At 41.1% G+C, this 8,183-nt stretch overlaps 1 protein-coding gene across 1 annotated transcript in view; it reads right to left on the reverse strand.

Annotated features, from left to right (window-relative positions):
- The window catches only part of LOC105476220 (ETS proto-oncogene 1, transcription factor), a 128,245-nt gene extending 125,140 nt beyond the window's left edge, over positions 1-3,105 (reverse strand). Inside the window, exon 1 of the mRNA XM_011731932.3 lies at positions 3,009-3,105. The gene's annotated coding sequence lies outside the window, so the exon portion shown is untranslated. The remainder of the gene's footprint in view (positions 1-3,008) is intronic.
- Positions 3,106-8,183: the final 5,078 nt, after the last annotated feature.

An 8,183-nucleotide genomic window follows, 5' to 3' on the forward strand; every position in this document is an offset into this window, starting at 1 on the left:
GTTCACATTCCACTGGCTCTAATCAGGGTTCACCATGAGTTAAGGTGGTCATATGACTGTGCCTCAGAGTTTCCACCTGGTTAATGGGGATGACAAGAGTGGAGTGCCCACCTCAAAACTTCATTGTAGATGAAATGAAGCAGTCTCTGCAAAGCACCTAGCAAGGATGTTGGAACATATACTAAGTGCTCAGTAAACATTAGGGCTGAGTATCCTTCCTTAGGTGAAATGAAGAAAAATGGGTATGATAACCAGAGAATCATCTAAATTAAAAGGTGGAGTCCGATAAGCTATACTTTCAATACAGCAGGGATAAAGGAGATGAGGAAAGAAAAAGTAAGTTATGTTTTCACATCTAATTTTCCCCAGGATTGAAGAGATTTGCCTGAAATGCCACTAAGTTGCTGCATACCACATTAATTTTGCTCAAATGCTAAATACTTTATAATGTCCATAATGAAGAAAGAAAGGGAGGAAAGGGAAGGAGGAGGAGAGAGAGAGAGAAGAAGAAGAAGAAAGGAGGAGAGAGAAAAGAAGAGAAGAGAAGGAAAAGAAGGAAGGAAAGAAGGAAGGAAGAAAGGAAGGAAGGAAGGAAGGAGAAAGAAAGAAAGAAAGAAAGAAAGAGAGAGAAAGAAAGAAAGAAAGAAAGAAAGAAAGAAAGAAAGAAAGAAAGAAAGAAAGAAAGAAAGAGAAAGGAAGGAGAGAGGAAAGAAAGAAGGAAAAGAAAAGAACGATTGAAAGGGAGGGAAGAAGGAAGGAAGAAAGGAAGGAAGGAAAGAAGGAGGGAAGGAAGGAGGGGAGGAGGGAAGGAAGGAAGGAGGGAAGGAAGGAAGGAAGGAAGGAAGGAAGGAAGGAAGGAAGGAAGGAAGGAAGGAAGGAAGGAAGGAAAGGATGTCTCAGCTTGTGGGATGTAATCATTCTCTTCTGCTGTTTGATGTGAACAGTTAGGAATTTTGAACCGGTAATTAGAGAACAGATCCATTCACCAATAAATAAAATCACAAGGTATGTCAGAACCTCAGTTATCAGTAAGAAATTCACCAGTGCAATCAAAGAGAGAAATGTGTTATTTGTTTGCACAGTGTTTTGCCTTCTGCCTCACCCTCCCCTAGGTGAGAGGACCTGCACTCACACACCCAGTTTGTTGCAGTATTTATTCAGACATTCCTTGACCTCGTGGCACTATGATTTTTCACAGCCCTATGCTGTTTACTTCTATTCTCTCATCTTTGTAAACCAGGCAGGGCGCAAATGATTGTTCACCTTTTAGACATGAAGGGAAAGAGGCACAGTCACGTTCAATCCCTGTTCGCTGCTACAAAGCTAATCACTGACACAATCCAAGTGCACAGCCACTTTCCCTACCCTGACCCACTGCTGGTTCAAGTTCTGACCCTACTTGCCTTTGAACTCCATTATCATCTGGGACCAGCCACTGACCCAAGTCCATGCTCTGCCTTGTTCTCCAGGGCCACAGACTGCCAGATGCCAAAGGATCCCACCCCTCTACCAGCTTCCCCCGGGCTCTGCCTCAGGACATCCTTTCACAGCCAGCAACCAGCACCTCCGTGTAAGAAGCCTGCCAGGCAAAGATGCCTGCTTCATAATCAGGCTCTCGGCTTGGCTTCCCACATCCTCAGCAGCGGAACCAGGACGGAAGAGGCTGCATGACTGCCTGAACTGTTTGTTATTTCACTACTGAGTTGGCAAGGATGGAAGTAGTCGATTTACAATTAGAAGCAGCACGCTTCTTCAAATATTAATATTAATAACTGCACTACCGAACACATGAAAAGACCTTTTCATCTTCAAAGCACTTTGCAGACATTAACTCATTAGCTCTCCCTTCCCTCCATTCAGGAACAACAGGTGAGCAAGACTCTCAACAGCAACAGTGGCCACCCTGCCGCCCTCGTGCACAGCCCGCAGCCCCTGAAGAAAAAGGGGTTTTCTCTTCGGATAAAAAAGAGGCCCCGCAATCCAAAACCACAACTGATGAAAGAGTTATAGTATCAGTAATTTTACAAATCAAATGGAGCTGCCGCGAGGTATCATTTTAGAATCGTTATTTCCGGCTGTTTAACAAATACCTCTTTTCTCAGTTGCATAGCAGTGGTCTAAAGTAAGAAGGAAAATGGCCTTGAGATTAAAAACAAAAACTTACCCAAAAGGTAATAAGGAAATCCTGCAATAGAATGCATTGATTTCATTGACCCAGCACCTTTTCAAGTTTGCCCAAAGCAAACGCTACTTTAAAAGTTGGTAACAGAGACCTTTAACCACGGATGAGAAGTAACATACAAAGTGTCATGGCCAGATAAAATCACTGGAGGGAGAGGAATTGCCGTGGACATCTCCTGCCACTGAGTCCAGCTCTACCGTGGCGAGAAGAAATACCTCCCTAACTCTGAGACAACCCCAGCCCACACCCACACCACATCTCAATAACAGACTTAAGAACTTGTAGATCCTTGAACGTCTGCAAGTCAGTTCCAAGACAGAGAAAAACACCAAACAGGCTAGTTTGGCTTGCAAGATTCAAACCTGTAGCAATTTCCTCTCTATTAAAAGCAATTCATTAAGCTACTAGGGGGGAAAAGAGTAAAACCATAGGTTTACTAGGAGTTAAAGAGAAAAAAAAGAAATTTCTGTGTTTAACTACAGCTTTATTTCTTTGGAAGTGCTCCAATTTGGAAAAAAAAAAAAAAATCGGGGTTTCTGACAAGTAATCTACGGGTATCTAAAACGTGCATGGTTTTGCTTCTATGAAGCAGGGAACATTTTTTAAAACATAGTCTTGTGTTCAGACTATTCTGACAAGGTTAGGAAGTATTTTTGAAAATTGTTGTTAAGCAATTAAATGGGAATACAGAAAGATGTGAAAAGAGAAAGAGAAAACTCACTTGTATCCTGAATGTCTCTATCGACTTTTTAATTCCACAGAAATTTTTTTTAAAGCAGGAAAAGGAAAATGGACTGAAAAGTTTTAGGCAGAGACTGACACACACCTCACTTACTACTTTGCCGGAGAGCAGATCCTGAGTGAGCTTCCCTCAAAGTCTGTGGTCTCTTTCCAACTACCTGCGGGAATCCTCTGCTCAGTAGCTTAAGAGGATGCAAAGACCATAATGTTTCTAATAGTGCTGCCTCCTTAAATTGGGGGGGTGTGGTCAAGCCAGGGAAAGCTGGAAAAAAGGCAGTCTTCCTCTTGCGCCTGGCATCAGGACAGCAGCCACTGGGACAGGCGCAGCAGTCTAGGTGGAAAGCAGTGTTTATTGATGGTGACGGCACCAAACCACACCTTATTTTCTATTCTTCAAATCACACTTCAACTGAATATAACTCAGCCTTGGAGAGTAACAGGGAGGCAGATGAGCAAAAGGGAACTAGCTCAGTGGGATAACACTGTATCTCGCCTTATCATTTGCTGATGCATTTAGTCTCTACTGAATATGTAAATATTCATGCTTCGTGTTCCTTGACTTTCTCAATGGAGCCCCCATTTACCTAGGCAAGGGCTCAGGTGAGGGAAAGGGATTGCTTTAGAAACAGATCTGGAGACTGTCAGCAAACAGGACGTCCACCACCCAGTCACCTGCTCAGGCTTCCCGTTTCTCTCTAATAACTTGATGTGAAATGTGATATTTTCTAAAGAAAATAAAGTAATTTTGTGGAAGAGAGCTGACTGGATGGGGACTTGTGATTTCTGAAAAGTAAAGCTAAAATCCCTTTTTCATGTAAGTCTGGTTTTAGGCAATCTCTAAAATAAGGCTACCTTTAGCAGCCCTGACTCATGGTCTGTGGTGTAGGAATGAAAGGGCAGAAGTGTTCATACATTTCTCATTTAGGGAAAATGTAAACAATATGAAAATCTTACATCTGTCCTAAGTGAAAATACATAGCATCTTTTATTCACATATTCAGGACTATGGTAAGAATGTTACAGCATAATCTCATTTCTATGAATGGAGTTATTGCAATTCTTTTTTTGAAAAGTCAGTATTTGGCTGCTTAATCTAAGACTTTTATCCTAAAAGCTTCCATCTTCTTTGAGTAGGAGGCGGGAGTTAAGATTTGTCATAGTTGGCTTCTTTCTCTTTTTAATGAAGATACAAATTTTGAAAATCCATGAAAATCTAATAACTGTCATTTGGAGCAACATCATCATCAGCCTTCATTGTATAAAGCTGGCAATGCAGTTAAGATGACATTGTAAGTAAAGGAAGATTTTACTGCTCATCTTCCGCCTTTGCACATTAACTTGGAAGAAAGAAAGAGGGTAGTGCTATTGGTTCAGTTTAGTTTAATGAATTTTCTGTGCCAGGCACTGTTCTAGGCACTAGAAAGATAGCAAGTTTGCATTGCAGTGAGAAGACAGACACATAAATCAACATCTCCCCCCCAAAATGTAATACAAGCTACAAAAGAAGTCTACGAGGAGAGCTAGGGAAGCTTCAGCCTGCCCCTGTAGCCCAGTCAGTTTCAGCACATTGCCCCATTTAAAGAGCCCATGGTCAATTATACCAATCATAACTAATTACAATTGTATTCACTGTGTTTGCAGGAGAATTGAAAACAACAAAGTTGAGAAGACTTGGATTCTTGCTCTATAAGGGTGTACAGTGTGGCTGTCGAGGGCTTCTGAAGTCTGGATTTGTCTATGCTGAGTTTATATAGACAGGAACTCTTCAGGACCTTACCTCCCTCCTCTGCCACTGCCTTTTATGGTGTGGTAGAACATAAGAAATCTTAATGGTGCAAAGTAAGCCACCACTGTCATAAATTGCCTAGAGAATGCCCAGGAAAACAATAAGTTTGGTTTTAAACAGTATCGTCAAAAATATAACATTAGATGGGTATCCACATGCAAGAGCATGACATTGGACTTCTACCTTACACCATACTTAAAAATTAACAAAAATAGGTGAAAATCTGAACATTAGAACTAAAACTATAAAATTCTTAGATAAAAACAAAGAGGAAAACTTTATGACATTGGATTTAGCAATGATTTCCTGGGATATGACAGCTTATCCCAGGAAAAAAATCTTGGGCAACAAAAGAAAAATAGGTAAGTTGGACTTCATCAAAGTTTTAAAATGCTGTACATCAAGGGGCACTATTAAGAAAGTGAAAAGGAAGTCCACAGAATGAGAAAAAAAAATTGCAAATCGCATATCTAATAAGGACTTAATACCCCAAATGTATAAAGAACTCCTACAACTCAACAGCAACAATGACAAATAACCTGATTTAAAAGTGGACAAAAGACGTGAGTAGACATTTCTCCAGATACAGAAATGGCCGATAAACACATGAAAAGATGGTCAACATCATTAGTCATCACAGAAATGCACATTCAAACCACACTGAGATACCTCTTCACATCTATTGGGATTGCTATTATCAAAGAAACAGAAAATAATGGCAAGAATAAGGAGAAACAGGAACAAGGGTGCATTGCTGCTGAGAATGTAAAATGGTGCAGTCACTGTAGAGAACAGTGTGGTGGTTCCTCAAAACAATTAAATATAAAATTACCATTTGATCTAGCAATTCAACCTGTACATCTATAGCCACAAGAATTGAAAGAACTCAAAAAGATGTCTGCACACCATTGTTCATAACAGCTTTATTCACAATAGCCAAAAGGTAGAAACAACCCAACTATTTATCCACAGATGAATAGATAAGCAAAATGTGGTATGTAGATAAAATGGAGTATTATGCAGCCCTGAAAAAGAATGAAATTCCAATAATGCTACAATATGATGAACCTTGAGGACATTATGCTAAATGAAATAAAACAAATAGAGAAAAGACAAATATTGTGTAATTCTACCTGTATGAAGTACCTAGAATAGTAAAATTCATAGAGACAGAAAAAGGGATAGAAGTTAACAGGGGATGAGGAAAGGAGAATGGGTAGTTAGTGTTTAACGGGGACAGAGTTTCGGTTGGGGATGATAAAAAAGGAATGAAGACGGATGTGGGTGATAGTTGCACAATATGTGAATGTACTTAATGCCCCTGATTTGTACACTTAAAAATGGTTCAGATGGTAAGTTTTACATTACATGTATTCTACCACAATAAAAGAATATGTTGTCCCAAGGGTAAAAAAAAATACATATATAGCATTAGGAGTAAGTAGGCTTCCGCAGAAGAATGCTTTCTGATCCACATGGATGATATAGGACAAAAGAAAATGATCCTCTAAAAGAAGAAGATATGAAGTCCCTGGAGGATCCCTCCACTGCACAGTGGTGGTCCCCAGAGGGTGTAGTAATACCAGCCCAACTTCACAGGGGTGCTGAAATCACCATGTGATTGGATGACTGTGTAAACAGTAGAAGCAATGCTTTTCTTTTCCATGTCCACAGATAACTCTATGAGGAAAGACCTCAGTTGACAGGGCAATATGATCGTTATGATTCTCAAGGAAAAAATTAAAACTCAGCGATCCAGGGACATGGGTACCTGTTGACCCCATGTAAAAGGGGTATGCAAAACGAGTTGTTTGCTTCTTTGAAGGAGTATCTCTGTAGCCTCACCTAAACGATTGTAGTTTCAATATAGTTTGGATACAATTGTGACAGGGCATGAAGGAATTTCTGGAATAGCTTTTCTTACTGTAAGGAAACCTTTTTCCTTTTCTCAGTATAACAAGTTACATTGTAAGTTCGTATGTCCTAAGAGGAAAAAGGGAAGTAAGTTCCCAGAATCTTAGCTCTGCAAGGGTCTTCAACGCTCCCACCAGCAACCTTCCCTCACTGCCACCCCAACTCCCTAAAGTGCACAAGTCCCCTTCAGAGCGACTTAGAATGATTCTTTAAAACCACCCACTGCATGAAAAGTGTGAAGTTTGAAATTAGAAATGGCATTAAATTTAAGGAAAAGCAAAGCAAAACATTACGCGTGTATTGCATTTTACATGTTAACTTTCCTTCCATCTCAGAAAAAAGCCTCATGATAATTCAGAAGACTTCACACGTGCAGAGAAGTAGTATCGAAACAAACTACCAAGACCAAGTGGAGTGAAACCCAGATACCATTATAAGTGTGGTTATCACTGAATATTGAAGAGAACAAGAAAATACACTGAGAATAAAGCAAAGAGCAGAGAACCATTGTGTATTCCCACTCCAGCTCTGGAACTTCTTAGCCTGTATTTTGTAATGACTCTCTCCTTTCCATGATCAAAAGCAAAGCCTTTGTCTTGAGCCACAGATGAGACTGCAATGGCACACGTACGTGTGCACACATCTGGCACACAGGTGCTCATCCTTCTGTGTGCGCCAGAGTGCCTATGGAGACCCAGATTTCTTGGCATAGTCTTCCCACGACCCCTGATGTGCTGCTCAATTAGTCCTTGCACCAACTTTCTGGTTTTTTCTTCCTCTCTAGAAAGTAGAATGAGCTGGGCACAGGGCCCCAGCTAGACTTCCTGCAAAGTAGCTTAGCTAATGTCAGTCAAAAATTCTTCTCCATCCTGGTTCCACTGGGCCTGTTAAACATCCTCTGGACTCCACAAACTCAGAGAGTTTCAGCAGAACGGACCCTTGTGGGATGCGTGATAGCCCACCGCAAACCCCATCTCTTACCACCCCCTCCTCCTACCCCCATTCCTTTCTATGTACTTTTTGTCACTCTGTCTCCCTGGTCACTTCTCCCTCGAAATACCTCTCACTTTTTCTCTCTGTCAAGCTAACTCCTCCAAAGTTATTTTTCAATCTCAGTTTAATTACAGGATGAGTATGTGGTTGTAGCATATTCAAACCATACAGAAGGGTACAAATTCAAAACTGAGAATCACCACCCCGAGTCCCCTTCCACCCAATCTCACACCAACCTTCCACCCAATCTCACACCAAAAAGCTAACTACTATTTAGGGTTTGATATGCAGTCTCCAGTCTTTCCTCTATTCTTATACCCACACTAGGCCTTTTTCATGGGATTGTGTTCGATGTATAGCTCTGGGACTTGCTACCATGCATCTGGCAGTACGTTCAGCAGCTACATCTTTCCAGATCGGCCCCTTCAGAGCTGCCTCAATCATCTCAGCCAGCCCCCGTAATCCCCTGTGGCATCCCTTAAGCTCCAGCTCCAGTTCTTTCTTTCTCTCCCTGCGCTTTTCCACGCAGCCATTGTCTCGCTCCTGTGTCGTCACAATGAGCTATTT

The sequence above is a fragment of the Macaca nemestrina genome, chromosome 12, assembly GCF_043159975.1.
Source record: "Macaca nemestrina isolate mMacNem1 chromosome 12, mMacNem.hap1, whole genome shotgun sequence".
NCBI classification, from domain to species: domain Eukaryota; kingdom Metazoa; phylum Chordata; class Mammalia; order Primates; family Cercopithecidae; genus Macaca; species Macaca nemestrina.